Here is a 17,437-nt window from a genome sequence, read left to right on the forward strand (position 1 = left end):
AAGAGGAAGTATTCGCGGACATTAAGGGAGAATATATCAAATGTTTAGACTTCAGATCAAAAAATATACGTATAAAAGATAAGTATTTAATTACGAGAGGAATATGTGGGATTGAAAGTAGTAATGGTAATCGTAAAAGTAGTATTAGTATTAGTATTAGTAGTAGTAGTGGTGGTGGTGGCAGAAGTAGTTGCAGTAGTAGTAGAAGTAGTAGTTGTATTAGTAGTAGTGCAGTAAATTAAACGAAGATAATAATAATAATAATAATAATAATAATAATAATAATAATAATAATAATAATAATAATAATAATAATAATAATAATAATAATAATAATAATAATAATAATAATAACGATGATGTTAATAGTAAGGAAAATAATTATAACAAGTTTACCGGCGCTTGACAATTAATTATGCGTAAAAAAAACAAAAACAATATCCAGTCCACGGCGTTATTAAATTCGCTCCAAAAAATATATATAGAAAAAAGAATACATCAAAAATTCTCAAAACACAATTACAAGGATAAAATTAAAAACACAGGACGCTATTTAAAAAGACTAAACACCTTTCGTCAACCCCCCCCCCCCCCGCGCCCGCTCTTAACCCCCCGCCCCCCTCTCCCCCAACAAAGAACCAGGAGGCCTTAATCAAGTGTTCTTCTGGCGGACGTGAAATAAAAAAAAAGCAGAAAAAAAGGTGTGAGGGATTTTTTTTCTCCTTGTGAATGTGTTTGTGTGAAAATAACAACGGCAGGACTTTAACTCTTTCTGTCTGTCTGTCTGTTTGTCTCCGTTTGTCTTTGTCTCATTGCGTGTGTGTGTGTGTGTGTGTGTGTGTGTGTGTGTGTGTGTGTGTGTGTGTGTGTGTGTGTGTGTCACTCTCAATCTCTCAGCCTTTTATTGTGTCTGTCTGTCTGTCTGTCTGTGTGTGTTTGTCTCTCCGTCTGTTAATATGTCTGTGTATATTTATATGTATGTCTGTTTACGCCTGCTTCTGTATGTGTCTGTCTGTATATGTTAGTGTTCGTGTCTTGTTTCTCTCTCTCTCTCTCTCTCTCTCTCTAATCTCATCTCCCAAGGACCGTTGTTGTGGGAGAAAACAGAGAAGAGACCACGAGGATTTATGAGAACGCTACTCTCTCTCTCTCTCTCAATAAGTGTTTTTTTCCTTTACTTTATAATTACTGCCAGACTGTGGATACTGAAGCCACAATTATGATTTATTGGTGGCTATTTTTTTCTTTTTTGGTAATACTGCGACTTTTTTATATATATTTTTACATTTTCATTTCTTTTTTCATTTTTTTATCCACTTTCTGTCTGGCAGTGTTGGAGCGAGACGAAGCTTTCACTACTGCAGAAGATGGAGGAGGAGGAGGAGGAGGAGGAGGGGGAGGAAAGTGGAGGGAAGAATAGGGAAGCAACGTCAGCACTTCCACTCTAACCAGCACCCTGCTCCTCCTCCTCCTCCTCCTCCTCCTCCTCCTTCTGCTCTTCCTCATTTCCTCTCCTCCTTTTTAAATTTAATTATCTTCTTGCTTCTTCACTTTCATCTTCCTGGTATACACATCGTCTTCATCTTTCTCTACTTCTACTCTTCCTCTTCCTCTTTCCCTCCTCTTCCTCTTCTTACTTACATTCCTTCTCTTGTGTCCTACTTACTTTGGCCTTTACTTTCTCGTCATCTTCGTCCTCCTCCTCCTCATCATCTTACTCCTTTTTCTACTCTCTCTGGCTTCTGCTGTCTCGTTTTCCTCGTCGCCCTCCTCGAATTCCTTTTCCTACTAATGTTCCTCTGCTTTCTCGTTCTCCTCATCGTCTTCCTTCTCTTCCTTTTCCTCCTTCTCCTTTTCCTACTCCTGCTTCTCTACTTTCTCGTTTTCCTCATCGTCTTCCTCCTCTTCCTCTTCCTCCTTTTCCTTATCCTACTCTCGCTTCTCTGCTTTCTCGTCCTCCGCTTCCTCCTCCTCCTCTTCCTCCTTTTCCTTTTTCTACTCCTGCTTCTCTGCTATCTCGTTCTCCTCATCGTCTTCCTCCTTTTCCTTTTTTCTATTCTTGCTCCTTTGCTTCTCGTCCTCTGCTTCCTCCTCCTTTTCCTCTTCCTCCTTCTCCTGCTTTCCTTCTCTCGCTCCTTCTCCTCTTCTTCGTCCTCCGGCGCGGAATATTATCAAGGCGAGTAAATGGAATGCATAACCTATAACGTGTGTACTATTAAGATGCGGAAGAAAACGTAGTGCAGCGACGAAACAGCGCTCTGCTTTTACGTTGTTTCGCGTGCGGAGGGAATATAAGATCTCACTAATATATATATTTTGTGTTTGCTAGTGTTAAAGTGTTACAGTGTATTGTGGATATTGTACGAGTAACGAAGATCTAAGTGATATATTATAGTGATTTGTTGATGATATTTTGCGATGGTGTTTTGTTTTCTGTAATGTTTTTTTCTTCATAACGTCGTTGCCCTCTTGGATGACCTCAGTTTGTGTGGCGCGGGCTAATTTTATTTATAGTGACTGCCGCGATGTATACCTCTTGGTCAGGTAATGCTTCAGGTGTCCCATTTACCTGTACCTGCTGGCTAATGAGGGTTACCTGAGTGTGAGAATTATTACCTGGAGACGTGACTCATTAAGGTATACAGACACACACACACTCACGCACACACACACAGGGGGCTGGTATAGGTGAAAATCGACGTTCGTATAAAAAAAAATATTTGCATACATGTAATATTCCAGTCGAGTGTGATATTCATGTATTAATGTATGCGTGTCGGAACGAATGTATGTATATATGTATGTATGCAGGGACGTATAAATATGGAGTTCCGTTTTAACACTTCAACTATTCCATTCCTCGTCTCCCTCGTTTATCATTTTTTTCTTTCATTTTCCTTGTCTTCACTCAATGTTTCCTCTATCTTCTCTTTCTCTCGCTTTCTCTCACCTTCCATCTTCGTCTTTTCTCTCATTCGTTTCTATCATTCGTTATATTTATCATCATCTTTCTTGTATTTACTTAGTGTTTTCTTTCATTTCTCTTTCTCTCTTTCATCATCCTTCATCTTCACTCTCTCTTCATTCTTTTTAATGTATTCTCACACCATCTTCTATCGTTCCTTCCTCTTTCATTCTTTCTTCGTATTTTTTTTCAATCATTCGTCACCTTATTTTATCCTCGTCTTTCTTCTATTTGCTCAACATCTTCTTTCTCTCCTTTCTCTTATTTTCTCTCCCCGTCTTCCTTCATCTTAAATTCTCTCATCTTTTTCATTCTCACACCTGCCTCTATTATTCTTCCTTCTTTCATCCTTCCTTCGTTCTCTACCAGCTTCTTATCCTCCTTTATTTGCTCCTCCTGCCTTTCATAGTTCCTTCTTCTTCCCCTCTTCTTCATTTTTTCTCCCTTCCACTCGACATCAAATTCCTCATTCGCTTCCAATACCTTGCCTAATCCTCCTTTTCAGCCTCCCCTTCCTTATATTCCCCCTCCGACCTTCCTTCTTTCATGGTCCGACAACCTCCCCCTCTTCTTCATCTTCCTCCTCTTACTAATACACCTCTTATTTGTCATTTCTCCCTCTTATGTAGTCTTCTTCCTCCTCCTCCTCCTCTTCTCCTCCTGCTCTTCCTTCTCTCTCTAATATACCTCCTCATCTTACTCTTCCTCCTCCTTTACCTCTCTGATAGTCTTCCTTGCTCCTACTTTATCCTTTTCCCTTCCTTGTTCCTCATTCTCTTCATTTTTCCTCTTCCTTCTCTTCTCCTTCTAACTCTCAGCACATCCTTTTTCTCCTCTACCTCCTTTTCCCATTCTTCCTCCTCCTCCTCCTCCTCCTCATCATCATCATCATCATTACCTTCTACCTCTCCTCTCTACCTTTCTGCTCGGCTTCCGTTCTCCCATTTCCTCTTCCCGTTCTTCCTCCTCCTTATTTCCTTCACCTTCTCCTCTCTATCTCTCCTCCCCTCCCTCCATTTCGCATACAAGTGGGCTCATCTCTCTTATCTAAGGCTGGCAATCGACACACCGCTGTCTGCTCGCCCGTGAAGCTAACGTCAACTTAAAGATGATTTAGAGACATTCGTGACCTTCGCCTCCGACCTCGAGAACCCGGCCCCTTGCTGCTACTGGCGGAGGCGAGGCTGGGGAGGGTGAAGGAGGGCGGGAAGAACGGAGTAAGATGGTTGGATAGTTAGTTTGCAAGGTTGTTAGTAAGGTAAATAGTTAGTTAGTTAGTTAGTTAGGCAGCATGTTAGTAAAAAGGGAGGGAAGGAACAGATCAAGAAGGAAAGGTAGAAAGATAGAAAGGAATAGCACTTAATATAGAGAATGTGAGGATTATAGAAGACTTTGAATTGATGAATGGGTGGAGTGAAGAAGGGAAGGAGAGAGAGAAGGGTGAAGAAATGAATGGAAGGAGAGAAAGAAGAAGAGAAAAGGGGGGCAAGGCGGGAGGGAGAAGAGAAGGAAATGAAGAAATGCCAATAAGAAAGATGTGAAGTAAAACAAAGCCAAGATGAAATGGGGAAAAGAAAAGAAGGAAAAAAAAGGAAGCAGATGGAATTAATTAAAAGATCAAAAGGAAGGAAAGCAGGAGGCATGAATAGCAAAAAGACAATGAATGACGCGGAAGAAAGAAAAAAAGAACAAAAAAAAAACCCTAATAGAATGAATGAGTGATAAAGGGCCAGCCAGGAGGGAGGGAAATGGAGAGGAGAGAAGGAGAGAAGAGAGAGAAGGACAGACTTAACTAATGGAAAAAAAACATCTTCATTTATTCTACCTCTCTCCCTCACTCTTTTTTCCTCCCTACTGTCTTCCTTTCCTTCCTCCCTTGCCTTCTCCCTTCCCTTTTGTTCTGGGGCAGGAGTGTGTTTACCAGGCTCCCCACCACCACCACCGCCGCTCCGTGTGTCTGTCTGTGCGTAAGTAAGAGGCACACGCATTCCCTGTTAGCTCCGGCGCAGTGCATAATGTTTTAGTGTTGCCATCGATGTCTGGCGGAGTGAATCGTCGACTAACGCACTTATGGCCGCCCTGCTGAAGAGGAAGAGGAGGAGGAGGAGGACGAAAACGAAGTAAAAGCAGAAGCAGATGGAGACGGAGAAGATGGAGAGGGATGAGAATACACTTATGGACATACTGCTGAAGAGGAAGACGAGGACGACGACGACGAAGGAGAAGGAGGCGAAGAAGAAAGATTATGAGAGGTCAATACACTTATGGTAATACTGCTGAAGAAGATTACGAAAAAATAGTAGGAGAAAAAGAAGAACAAGAAGCCAAAGAAGATGAAGAAGAAGAAGAAGAAGAAAATAAGAACAAGAAAATGAACAACGAGAACAAGAAGAACAAGACAAGAAAGAAGACGAAAACGAAACAGAAGAAGAAGAAGAGGAAGAACACGAAGAACAAGACAAGAAAGAAGACGAAAACGAAACAGAAGAAGAAGAAGAAGAAGAAGAAGAAGAAAAAGAAGAAGAAGAAGAAGAAAGAGAAGAAAAATATAGAAGAACACCCTACCACCAATGCCTCCCCGTATGCAAAGTAAAAGACTGCGAGGAAGGACAAAACGAGATGCCGCAAGGATAGGAAACTCATTCACTCACATACTCCGTCCCAGATGTCCGATACTCCGAAGGTGCCCGTTGCTAGGAAGGGTCACGCGAGAGCCCTCTGGCGGCCCATGACGACAACTGATGAGGTACTGAGCCTGCGAGGAAGGTATGATGAAAGGAGGGAAAATTGATTGGAAGACTGGACAAGGGGAGGGATGGTGAACGGGGGGGATGGAGGAAGGGAAAGAGGAAAGCATGGAAGGAAACAGGAGGAAGAAAAGGATGAGAAGGGACAGAACAGAGATAATGGGAGGAAGTGTTGACTGGGAGACTGGAGAGGAAAGGAATGGCGTTAAGGGGGCATGGAAAATGGGTGGTTAGAAGAGTGGAAGGAAGGAAAAAGGAACGGAGAGAATGGAGACTGGGAGACTGGAAGGGATGAAGGAAGGAAAGAAATAAGAAAAGAGGGAGAGAGGAAGGAGAAATGAGGAATGGAGGGAAATAATTTGAACGGGGAGGAAGATAAAATGGAAGGAAGAATAGAATGAAAAAGGAAAAACGTAAGGATAGGAAAGACAGGAAAGGAAAAATGAGAAGGAAAGAGAGAAAGAAAGGTGAAAATGAGCGCAAGAGATAAAGAAAGGAAGGCAGGAGCAAAGTAAGAAATGAATGAAAGAAGGAAAAAAAGAAGAAGAATAAAGGAAAACTACAAAAAGAGTGGAGTTAAGCAAGAAAAGAAGGGAAGAGGGAGAGAGGAAAAGAAAGAGAGAATGAGTACGAACACACTAACTAGAACGAAGTGGAACGATGGATAACGACTATGCGTGGCTCATCTTAAAGAAGCGAGGAGGAGGAGGAGGAAAAAGGAGTTAACCAGAATGGACGAGAAGGAAGGGATGAGAAAGTTAGATAAGCATATTTTGCATAAACCGACGAGATGGAAGGTGGAAGAGAAAGGATGAATAAAGATGAGACAGGAAACAAAAGGTCGAAAAAACGAAAAAAAACGAAGGATACGAAATGAAAGACTGAAGAGAGAATACCTGGAAGAAAAGTAATTAGGAAACATGGCAAAGAAGTAAAAGGAGATGGAGGAGTAAATAAATAGATGTCAGATAATTCGAAACCTAAAAAAGAGCAAACAAACTAAAATGAGAGACAAATAAATGGACACCTAAATTGAAAGTTCTTTGGACTTATAAAAAAGGACACTAATAATAAGTGGAAGTGTAATATTAACGGGATTGGAAAGTAATACGAAAACAAATGAAAAAAAACTAAAATGAGAAGTCGTAGAATGAATACTTAGATGGAATGTACTTAGAAAACGAGGAAACACATAAAAAAGAGATGGAAGAGTAACTGAAGGACAGGATGAAAAAGAAATTAAGAAAAAGCAAATAAGCAAACTAAATGAAGAGACGAAAAAGAAAGAATACATGGATAAAAATTCATTAGGAAACAAAACAAAAAAAAAAAACTTAAAAAGAGATATAAAGAATAGAAAAACACTGAATGGAAAAGTAAACGAGAGGAAAGAAATAGCTAAAAAAAACGAGATAAACGAATGGACACAGGAATGGAAAGTATTGAGAAAGCAGAAAGAAGGGGAAACAAATAAATAGAGAGAGATGGAATAGTAATAAATAGCATGAATGGAAAGGAAAAACGAAACAAAAAAAATGAAAATGGGAAATGGAGGTGAATAAAAGGATGAATAACAATGAAGAAAACAAGGAAACTAAAAAAGGGAGATAGAAAAGTAAACACCCGGATGGAAAGTAATAAAGGAAAACGTGGAAAAAAATATCACACGCAAAAAAAAATAAAGAGGGAAGTGAATAATTGGGTTGAAAACAATGAAGAAAACAACGAAAATAAAAAAAGGGAGATTGAAAAGTAAACATACGGATGGAAAGTAATAAAGGAAAACGTGGGAAAAAAGTATCACAGGTAAAAAAAAAAATGAAAATGGGAAATGGAAAACAATGAAGAAAACAAGGAAACTAAAACGAGAGATAAAAAAGTTAACACCCGGATGGAAAGTAATAAAGGAAAACGTAAAAAAAATATCACACGCAAAAAATAACGACGGTGTAAACAACAACTTTCCTTCCACCTTGGCGGTTCATTTCACTCGCAACTTTGCTCGTTAAATCTTTCGTCCGTATATTTTGCACTCATCGCCGCCGCCGGAATGCCAAACAACCCGTGGACGGAGGCGAATGGGGTTGTTAGTGTTGTTGGTGCTGTAATTATCATCATCATCATCATCATTTTCATCATCATTATTGTCCTCGTCCTCCTCCTCCTCATCATCATCACTATCATCCTCCCTCCCTCCATCTTCCTTCTCCTTCCTTCTTCCCCCTCCATCCTTCTTTCTCTTCCCTCCTCCTCCCTCCTCCATTTCCACTTTCACTGTTGTTGTTGCTATTGCTGTTATTGTTAATGTAGTTGTTGTTGTTGTTGTTGTTGTTGTTGTTGTTGTTGTTGCTGCTGTCTAAAGTCTCAACCATCTTGCCTTTTATATTCTTCTCATCGGATTGCTGTAAGTTTGTGTGTGTGTGTGTGTGTGTGTGTGTGTGTGTGTGTGTGTGTGTGTGTGTGTGTGTGTGTGTGTGTGTGTGTGTGTGTGTGTCCCCTAAGACCCTCGCGGCAGTACTGTTACTAATGTCATCCCCGCTTTCTTATTTATCTTGTTTTTTTTCTTCTCTCTCTCCAACTGTAAAAACGCCTCAAGCAGGATATTAACCGAGACTTTTTACCCCCAGGTGTATTAGTTTAAGCGTTGAAGGTGAGAGCGAGTTTCCCGAGGCGAGTTTCGTGTCTCAGGTGAGGAGTGGGTTACAAGGAACACCAAATATATAGGTAGGTATTCTCAGACGTTTTCACCTCGAACACTAACTTTTTTTTTACATCAAAGAAAACGGCTCAAGGGCAACCAAAAGAGTACAAAAAAAGCCCGCTACTCGCCGCTCCCATAATAGATGAAAGTAAAGAGTAACCAAAAGAGTAATCAATTTCGGGTGGAGAGGCGTCTTGATACACTATTTCCAGGGGCCAAACAAGGAGATCATTCGGGTTCTAATGAGTGTTTTCTTAGGTTCACGGTACAGAAGAAGGGTTGAACTACCACCAGGGTCATGAAACTCCTACGAAACCCTTGTCAAATGTGTGAACTTGGGCGCCGAAATGTTTAGGAATATGACCCATTGTAGTTTCCTCCACACGCATTTCCGCCAAGTTTTAATTAAGATTCACCTTTTAAATCACTTTCATCTTTTTTTACCTGGATTTCAACCTTACCAACATAAAACAACCTCTCACGTTTTTTCACTCTCCTTTTCTCCAAGTTCCCATTAAGCGTTAGCACCAAAATGACCTGCAAGCTTTATTTTTTACATGGATTAAAACGTTGCGAATACAAAAACACACCTTGCACGTCTAATTTGACCTGAAAGCATAATTTTTACATGGATTCAAACATTACGAAAAAAAAACCCCCACCTTGCACGCTTCCTTTGACCTGAGAGCATTATTTTTCCACATTTCTAAAACACAAACGCATCTCGCACGTTTCCTTCACACTCCTTAATGACTGTTGTTAGCCTCTTTTTTACGCATGCGAGAGGGAGATTACCGCAGCTTGTGTTTGCAGAGGAGTGGAACATTAAGGCCACTTCACTGCAGTTTCTCCTCGTCCTCTTGCAAGCCTCTCGTGCAGCATGAATCTCAACTTTTCCTTCCATCTTTTTCCTTAGCTTGGATGACTGACTTGCTCTTAATATTTTTCTTCCTTTCCTCGTCTCACCAAATGTCTCTTGTATATCTCAGTAATACGTGCAGTAGTAATTGTAAGCCTCCTATGCAGCATGAATCCCATCTTTTCCTTCCATCTTTCTTCTTAACTTGGATGACTGACTTGCTCTTGATGCTTTTCCTCGTTTCCTCGTCTCACCAAATGTCTCTTGTATGTCTCAGTAATACGTGAGTTAGAAATCCCAAGTTTTCTTTGCATCATTTCACTAGCTTCGTGGATGACTGCTCCTGATATATCTTTCTTCTTAAAAATGAAAATAACTAAGGTAACATCCCCCCAGCAAATGCTTCGTGTCGTAAGTCTCGGTAATACGAGTTTCACGCATTCCTCACACACGCTTCCTCACCTGGACTTGTTTCATGATTGCTTGCCCTTGACATTATACACAAGCTAGGGAGACTAAAATATCACTTCATTGAATGTCTTTTATTTTCTCTCCTTCTCGTATCTAAAACATATAACATAAAAATCCATCTCACGTCTCCCTTAAATAAACGCCTCCTTAGATTTTTGATTGATTCTTTACTCCTATTGACATTTTATATTTCTACACATGAGAGAATGACTAAATTATCACTTCTCTGCATGTATCTTTCTTTTATTCTCGTGTATCAAACATATAACACAAAAAATCATCTCACATCTCTCTCATATATACAAACCTACATCTACTGAGCTTCTCATCTCCTTATACTCAAGTGAAGATAATACTTACACGAAAACATCACTGGTCGTTGTCTCAAGTCGTAAATCCAACTCGTTTAAACAGGATTCTCACGCTGCTCCCCTTACACGTCTCTCTTAGCTTGTTTTTGTTATTATTGTAAACGTCATTTTGTGTATTAGAGAGAGAGAGAGAGAGAGAGAGAGAGAGAGAGAGAGAGAGAGAGAGAGAGAGAGAGAGAGAGAGAGAGAGAGAGAGAGAGAGAGAGAGAGAGAGAGAGAGAGAGAGAGAGAGAGAGAGAGAGAGAGAGAGAGAGAGAGAGAGAGAGAACGAAAAATGCCGAGTTTACAAGAAAGAACAGATGAAGGAGTTGATGGAGTTAAGTACGAGGAGGAGGAGGAGGAGGAGGAGGAGCAAGGAAGTTAAAGAGGAGGAGGAGGAGGAGGAGAGAAGTTAAAGAGAGAGGTTATGTTCCTTTTGAATGCGTGGAGGAAGAAGTGAAGAAAAGGAAGAAAGAAGACAGGTCGAAAGAAGCGATATTTACCGGGCGATGAAAGAGGAAGAGGAGGAGGAGGAGGAGGAGGAGGAGGAGGAGGAGGAAGGAAGGAAACGAAAGTGAAAGAGTACGAGAGAGTGATGCATTCCCTTTCATTGAGACGAAGAGGAGAGGGAAAAAAAGAAAAGGAAAAAAAGAGGAAAAAATGAAAAAAAGGCAGCGACGAAACTCATATTTTTCAGACGGTAAGAAATTGGACCTCAAGAGAACGCACTCTAATAATGAATCTACCAAAAATAAAAATAAAAGAGAACATCAACTAACAGAAAGAGAGTTAGGAAAAGACAAAGAAATTAAAGAGGAAGAACAAGAAGAACAAAAAAGAAGAAGAAAAAGAAGAGCAAGGAGAGGAAAGGAAGAGGAGAAAGAGGAAGAAGAACAGGAAACACAAGAACCAGAACACGAAGAACATGAACAAGAAGAAGAACAACAAAAAGAAGAAAAAGAAGAAAAAGAAGAGCAAGGAGAAGAAAGGAAGAGGAGGAGAAGGAAGAGGAAGAACAGGAAGAACACGAAGAACAAGAACAACGAGAACAAGACCCAGAAAAAGAAGAACAAAAAGAGCAAGGAGGAGAAAGGAAGAAGAGGAGAAGGAGGAAGAAATCGAACAGGAAATACAAGAACCAGAACACGAAGAACAAGAATAACGAGAACAAGAAGACCCGTAAAAGGAAGAACAAGAAGAAATGAAAAGGAGGAAGAGGAGGAGGAGGAGGAGGAGGAGAAGGAGAAGGAGGAGGAAGAAGAACAGGAATTACAAGAACCAGAACACGAAGAACAAGAACAAGAAGAACAAGAACAAGAACAAGAAGAACAAAAAGAAGAAAAAGAAGAGCAAGGAGAAGAAAGGAAGATGAGAAGGAGGAGGAAGAAGAACAAGAAACACAAGAACCAGAACACGAGGAACAACAAGAAGAACAAGACCAAGAAAAAGAAGAAAAACAAGAACAAAGAAAAGAAGGGAAAGAAGGGAGTGAGAGAAAGAGGAGGAGGAAGAGGAGGAGGAGGAGGAGAAGTAAAATCAGAGTAGTCAAGACAGGAGATAATAGTGTGTGTGTGTGTGTGTGTGTGTGTGTGTGTGTGTGTGTGTGTGTGTGTGTGTGTGTGTTGGTGCAAGCGAGAGAAGGGAAGGGCCTGAAATTGGGCGGATGGGCGGAAAGGAAGAAGGTTACCAGAATGAAACATGCAGAAAGGTGTTTGGTCCTAATGAAAAGGAAAGAGGCGAGGTGGGTGGAAATACAGGTGAGGGAGGAGGAGGAGGAGGAGGAGGAGGAGGAGGAGAGATAATTTGAGGAGGAGAAGGAGGAATAAGAAGAGGCGAAGGAGGAAAATGAGGAAGAGAAGGCATATCAGGGGGAGAGAGAGAGAGAGAGAGAGAGAGAGAGAGAGAGAGAGAGAGAGAGAGAGAGAGAGAGAGAGAGAGAGAGAGAGAGAGAGAGAGAGAGAGAGAGAGAGAGAGAGAGAGAGAGAGAGAGAGAGAGAGAGAGAGAGAGAGAGAGAGAGAGAGAGAGAGAGAGAGAGAGAGAGAGAGAGAGAGAGAGAGAGAGAGAGAGAACACGGCGGGGGAGGGGAGGGAGAGCCAAGCGTGACAGGCCTCTCAAGGAGCAAGTCGGAGTAATGGAATAAGCCATCAAGACAAGGAAGGGAGAGGAGGAGGAGGAAGAGGAGGAGGAGGAAGGGAGAGGGGAGAGAGGGAGAGTCATAGTGGATTTCTCCCCTAAAAAAGAAACCAACAGTAACACAGAGCGACGAGGGGAGACAAGAGACCAGAGGGGAAATATTGCTTGTGAGGGAAGAGAGAGAGGGAAGTGTGTGAGAGAGGGGGAGAGAGAGAGAGAGAGAGAGAGAGAGAGAGAGAGAGAGAGAGAGAGAGAGAGAGAGAGAGAGAGAGAGAGAGAGAGAGAGAGAGAGAGAGAGAGAGAGAGAGAGAGAGAGAGAGAGAGAGAGAGAGAGATGAAGAGACCGAAAGAGCATGATGGTGAAGTACAAGGCTGGAAGGCGTATAGAAGCGAAAGGGAGGAAGAAGAGACTGGAAGAAGAAGAAGGGACGAAAGAGGGGAGACACAGATGATGGGGAGAAAGAGAAGAGAAGAGAAGAGAAGAGAAGAGAGAGGGAGGGGAGAGGAAGATGGTGAAATACAAGGCTGGAAGGCGTAGAGAAGGAAAGGGAGGAAGAAGAGAGAATGAAAGAGGAAGAAAAGACACAAGAGGGGAGAGAAAGATGATGAGGAGAAAGAGAAGTAGAGGGAACGAAGGTGGAAAGGAAGTGTATGGAAGGAAAGGAAGGACACAGGAAAGTGGAAGAGGAAAGAAAGAAGGAATTGCTTGTAAGGGAAGGGAAGATATGAAGTGAGGAGAGAGAGGGAGGAAGAGGGAGAGAAAGAGGGAGAGGGAGAGGAGGATAACGGAGTACATGGAAGGAAATATGAAAAAGTGAAGTGAAGAAAACAGGTAGAGAAGGAGACACGAGTGGAGAGAAATGAAGAGAGGCAGAGAGAGATGGAGGTGAAAAGGGAGATAGGAGGGGAGCAGAACTGGAGGGAAACTGGAGTACACGTAAAGATATTAAGATAAAAAAAAGATGAAATTGAGACAGAAGAATCACAGAAGAGGTACAGAACAGAAAACAAGAGAGAGGAAGAGGAGAAGAGATGGAGGAGGAGGAGAGAGAAGAAGGACAAAGAGAGAGAGAGAGAGACAGAGAATAGAGAGAGAGAGAGAGAGAGAGAGAGAGAGAGAGAGAGAGAGAGAGAGAGAGAGAGAGAGAGAGAGAGAGAGAGAGAGAGAGAGAGAGAGAGAGAGAGAGAGAAAGAGGAGGGATAGAGAAAAAGGAGAGTAGTTAGAAAATGAGATAATAGATAATAGAAAGAGACAAAGCCATGCGAGAAGAGAACAAGAGAGAGGAATAGAAGCTCTGAAACAACCTCACTCCTCCTCCTCCTCTTCCTCCTCCTCTTCCTCTTCCTTCCACATCACCTCGTCAACACCACTATTTCTTCACTGTAAAATTCACCGCCCGCCATTGTGTGTTCTCCGAGGATCAAAAGAGCAAGAAAATCAAAGCAAACCAAACACAAGGGGTCTGCGTGAGCCTCAAACACACGCACATACACACACACACACACACACACTCACACACTCTCTCTCTCTCTCTTCCTCTTCTTCCTCCTCCTTCTCAACACACTCCGTTAGCTTCCTCTTCATCTTGTTTTCCTCTTCTTCCCCTCCTCTTAACTATCCTTTTAACCTACTAACTCTTGCCGCTTCTAAAAATCCATGAACGTGAAAAAGGGAACTAAAAATAAGAAAAAAAAGAATAAATGTCGCAACGGAAAGATGATTTTAACCTGACCTAACTCTTGTCGCCGCTAAAAGTCCATAAACGTGAAAAGAAAAATAAGAATAGAAGAGAGAGGGAAAAATTAACGCCGTAATGTTGAGATGAAGCGGGGCAGGGATTCCAATAACAGCTGCGCGCGAAACGATGCTCCATTAGCGGTGATGGAAAGGCATTCAGGCCATATGGGAAGGAATCAGAGTCTATTCGCTTACTGGTGCCACTCTCAAAGGCATTCGAATCCTGTTTATTTTTAATGCGTGTATTCCGAAGCCGGTGTTGCGCGATGAGGCTCCTTTAACCGTAACAAAGGAGGGAGAGGTTAGCCCATGCGATGCAAATGGGGAGCTTATGAACAAGAACTGTCGAGAATTAGTGGAGGCGTGTGAAGCGCTGGATACAAAAGGCAATGCGCGGGTAAAAAGGTGGGAGGGAACAGAGAGATTTCGGAGGCTAGGTTAGGTTAAGTTAACAGAAATATAGATACAGGCAGTGCAAATGGGGAGCTTATGAACAAGAACTGCCGAGAATTAGTGGAGGCGTGTGAAGCGTTGGATACAAAAGGCAATGGGCGGGTAAAAAGGTGGGAGGGAACAGAGAGATTTCGGAGGCTAGGTTAGGTTAAGTTAACAGAAATATAGATACAGGCAGTGCAAATGGGGAGCTTATGAACAAGAACTGCCGGGAATTAGTTATGGTGGAGTGTAAAGCGTTGGATACAAATGGAAATGCGAGGGTAAAAAGGTGTGAGGGAACAGAGATTTCGGAGGTTAGGTTAGATAAGTTAACAGAAATATAGATACAGGCAGTGCAAATGGGGAGCTTATGAACAAGAACTGCCGGGAATTAGTGGAGGCGTGTGAAGCTCTGGATACAAAAGGTAGTGTGGGAGTATCTAAACAGGTGTGAGAGAACAGAAAGATTTCGGAAGTTAGGTTAGATAAGGTAACAGATAGATACAGAGACTGGCAGTGCAAATAGAGGAGCTTATGAACAAAAACTGCCGGGAATAAGTGATGGATCAGTGTAAAGCGTTGGATACAAAAGGCGACGCAGGGGTTAAACAGGGGTGAGAGAACGGAAAAAGAATTGACAGGGAGACATTAAAAGAGGAATTGAGGAGGTTAGGTTAGGTGGACGTTAACAAAAAGAAACACACGGAGATAGAAATAAGAAAAGAAATAAAAATTCAGACGAGAGAAGGGAAAAGGTACGAGATAACATAGAAAAACGAATGGAGTTTAGATGTTAGGGTAAGTGTGCGTCAACAGAAAAACAAAAATAGAGAGAAATTTGAAGACAGACGACGAAAAGAAGGATGGCAATTTCAAAGAAGCATTACAGTGGCTTACAGAAGATTAAATATTACGATGAAAACAAACAACACAAGGTTTTAAAGTGCAACAACCTGGGTAAGAGGTATGAGGAGAACGTAGTAAGTGAAATGGGTTTAGATTCAATGAGCCAGAAAATACTATTAGCCCAAAACTGTGAGGAATGTGTGAGAGAGAGTAGCAACCGCCCCTGCTGTGACATCGGGCTTGGCATTCAGGAGGGGACTCACGCTTCCCCCGCCGAGGAATGTAAATAGATTCTGTAATACATATGTTATTCTTTTTTAATTTACTCTTTCCTTTGTGAAGTGTCAAGTAGAGGTCTTGGTTTGTTGATGTGTTTGTGTGTGTGTGTGTGTTAGTTTGTTGACTTTTCTTACCATTAACCTTTACTTTTTCTTACATATATATTTTTTTTGCCCTTAAGTATCTGTGCTTTTTATTTACTTATTTTCTTTTATTAAGTGTTTGTTTGTTTGTTGTATTTTCTTCCCTTTAAGTTGTGGATCGTTAAATGTCTGTTTTCATTTACTTTATTATTTTTTTTCCTTAATAAAGTGTCACGTAAAAGTCTTAGTCATTCAGTTTCCTTGTTTTGTTTATTTGTTTACTTTTTCTCGTCTCTGTCTTCTAAAATGCAAATTATCAGTGTTATTCAGCTAACATTTTGCTCATTTTTTTCTCTCTTTCTCATTTCGTTTCCAATCACACGCTTGTTCTTACTCATATTGTAAAAAGAGTCTTCTATGTTTGATTCATCGTCTCCACCACCCACCACGTCTCCCTGACCAGCCCGCTCCAATCTCCTCTGTTCGCCGCCCATGTCCACGCCAGCGAGACAAACACTGACCCATTTCCCACACACGGGGAGATAAAGAACAACACTTTTTTTTTGCCCGAACCAACAAAATCATGCTACCGGGAAAGTGTGGACGATACCCTCCCCTCTTCCCCTCTTCTACCTCCCTTACCCCCTCTCCTCCCCACCTTCACTCTTCCTCCCCTCCCCTTCCCTTCCCCATCTTCCCTTACCCCCTCTCCTCCCACCTTCCGTTCCCCATCTTCCCTCCCCCCCTCCAGGTATATAAAAACTGCCTGGCTCTGAAATAAAAGCTTACCAAAATGTTTTAAAAGGAAATCCCGTTTGAGGAGACTTACATGCATTTTTCCAACACGCCAGAAATATCAAAACATAAATATGACGACCCCAGAATCACTTTGCTTTTATGAGGACATGCAATCACTGAATACTAAGAACAACGGCCAGGAAACGAGACTATAATAAGGAGACGGACAAACCCTCGACTATTTCTCTTCGTGTCATAAATAGAGAAGGAAAAGAGTGAAAAATGGAAGGGAACAGAATCACCCCTCAATGTAGGCTTGTCGCAGCTAACGGGTTAAGAGAATATGTAAACACTAGAATAGAAGAACAGCTGCCTGGATGGAAACGACAATACAACAACGAAACTCTAACAAACCTTCGACTATTTCTCTTTCCAGCCATAAATAAAAAGGGAAAATAATGAAAAATATACCAGAACAGAGTCACTCCGCTTTTAAGGGGATATGCAATGACTACTACCAGATCAACGGCTTCAGAAACGAGAATAAAACAGGAAAATTAAGACAAGACAAGTGAAGGGGGAGTGAGAGAAGGGGAAAGGGATGGGAGAGAGAAGAGGAATGGGGAGAGTGAAGAACGAAGGTGATGGGAGGCGATGGGTGAAGAAGGGACGGGAGCGGGAGGAAAGAGGGGAAGGGGAGAGTGAAGAAGGAAGGTGATGGGAGGCGATGGGTGAAGAAGGGACGAGAGCGGGAGGAAAGAGGGGAAGGGGAAGGTAAGGCAGAGGAAAGAGGGGAAGGGAGGGGGAGGAAAGAGGAGAGGGGAGTGGAGGGGATGGGTGAAGAGGGGACGGGATGGGGGAGGAAAGAGGGGAAGGAGATGGTAAGGTAGAGGAGAGAGGGAAAGGGAAGGGGAGGAAAGGGGGGAGGTAATGGAAGGGGATGGGTGAAGAAGGAACTGTAGGGGGGAGGAGAGAGGGGACAGAGATGGCAAGGCAGAGGAAATAGGGGAAGGGAAGGGAAGGGGAGGGAAGAGGAGAGGGGAAGGGGAGGAAAGAGGAGAGGGGATGGAAGGGGATGGGAGAAGAGGGGA

The sequence above is a fragment of the Eriocheir sinensis genome, chromosome 39, assembly GCF_024679095.1.
Source record: "Eriocheir sinensis breed Jianghai 21 chromosome 39, ASM2467909v1, whole genome shotgun sequence".
Taxonomy (NCBI): Eukaryota; Metazoa; Arthropoda; class Malacostraca; order Decapoda; family Varunidae; genus Eriocheir; species Eriocheir sinensis.